Source organism: Saccostrea echinata, unplaced genomic scaffold (genome assembly GCF_033153115.1).
Source record: "Saccostrea echinata isolate AGI-Se365-2 ecotype Australia unplaced genomic scaffold, CSIRO_AGI_Sech_v1 ptg000030l, whole genome shotgun sequence".
Lineage (NCBI taxonomy): Eukaryota > Metazoa > Mollusca > Bivalvia > Ostreida > Ostreidae > Saccostrea > Saccostrea echinata.
This window is the reverse complement of record NW_026889779.1, coordinates 9135305-9137500: the sequence shown is the minus strand read 5'-3', so window position 1 is coordinate 9137500 and position 2196 is coordinate 9135305.

The window sequence follows — 2196 nt, the reverse complement described above, 5'->3', positions numbered from 1 at the left end:
AGATGTTCCCATGTTTACTAAAAATAGAAATTTCTTTGAAATTCTTTCAAAACATTACTCCACCTACATTTTTGGTTCCGATTCTAATAAGACTTGGTAAACGAGTAGATTATACAAAGATACATCTTTCTTATTACAAATACATACCAGCAGAGCTACAGTCTCTTCAGAGACTTCTGGTTGATATACGTCAATGGCATGTTAACTAGTGTTTACACAGATTGCAAACTATTTTATTCAATTATTAATGTTCATTTTCATTCCTTCGTTGATTCGAGATATCCCTTTGAACTCGAAATAAAAAAAACAACAAATTCTCTGACACATCTCTTTCATATTAAGATATTTTACTAGAGAAAGACATTAATGGCAAACTTACGACAAACTTTATGATAAACGTGATGACTTTAACTTTTCTATCGTCAACTTCTCTTATTTATGTAGCAATATATCATTTATCATCTAGTTGCATATGGAGTTTATGTCACCCAGTTGATTCAATATGCAAGTGCATGTTTTACGTATGAACATTTTCCAAAAAGAGGCAGTCTTAATAAATAAGTTGATGACACAAGGATATCAACAGTCTCGTTTAAAGTCAACATTTTTGCAAATTCTGTGATCGATACAATGACTTTTTAGCAAATACAATCTATCGTTAAGTCGAATGTTGACTGACGTTTTTCATACAAATTTTTAGGCCATTATTATAACACTGAATTGTCCAATGATTTTCCGTTTACCCGATCACAACAAGGAGTACAAGGCGGATGTGACTGGTCAACAGGGGATGCTTACTTCTCCTTGGCACCCGATCCCATCTCTGATGTTTTTAGAGGTCCGTGTTTACTCTGCTTACATTGTTCCAATGGACTTTTGTGCTTAATTACTGTTCGTTATCTTTATATTTCTGTAATACGCTGATGTCAGTACTATTTAATTTGCACATAAAGATCCAGATTTTATATCTGGCTCGTAGATTAATAAATTATATTTATATTTATAGGTAAAACTGAATGCATCTTATTTAGGTTCCAGAAGGAAGCTTCAGAATGTTCATAATATCCATGTTGTATGCAATGCTCTGTTGAATGTAAAGAAAAGGTTTATAATTGTCCAAGGACATTTTTTGTTACTTAACAAAGAAATTTAATAACTCTGAAAATCCCAGGAGGAAGGGGGGAGGGGAGGGGAAGGGGTCAGGTCCACCCCTGACAACCCCTCTAGATCCGCGCATGACTCTTGTAGTGTAGACTGCCTTTGGTGCTCTATTCCTTATTCTTTAAGATATACAATGTATATGTATATCATAAATCTTTATTCAAAACCAATCCTTTGCAATGAAATATGGAGATAACGAACAGTATCCAAGCTCATAAGTCCATTCAAACTATACAAATCAGAAGCAGAGTAAACATGGGCCTCCAAAAACATCAGACGATGAATCAGGTGCCATGGAGGAGTAAGCATCCCCTGTTGACCGGTCCCATTCACCTTGTGCTCCTTGTCATAATTGGGTAAACGGAAAAATCTGTAGAAATTTCAGTGTGTAAATAATGGTCTAACCGTTAGTATGAAAAACGTCAGTCAACAAAACCTATCATTTGACCTAATGATAGATTGTACATTTGCTGATAAGGTCATTTTATCGACCATAGAACTTACAAAATGATGACTTCATACGAGATTGTTGATATCCTTGTTTCATCAACTTGTTGGTTAATAGATTGCCTCGTTTTAAAAAATTAATCATACATAGAGCATGCTCTTGCGTATCGGATCAACTGGGAGACATAAACCCCATATGCAGATGATAAGGGTATATTGCTACAACTGACAATAGAAAATTTGAAGTCATCACGTTTATCGTAAAGTTACCATTAACTTCCTTTTCTAGTAAGATATCCAAATATGAAACAGATGTGTCAGAATATGTGGTGTCTTTTACTTCAAGTTCAGTGGGATATACCGAATCGACATATGAATGGAAGTAACTATTGTTAATTGATAATACGTCGTCTAAATGTCGAGTTGAAGGCCACAGCGAGCGTTTTCTTCTTCTCATGTAGAAGTTTTTGAATAAATTCTGCTTCATATGAATACAAAAATAGATCTGCTAATAACGGGGCACAATTGGTACCGATGGGAATTCCAACAGATTGTTGGAAGTCCTGATCTCCAAAAATAAATTGATAT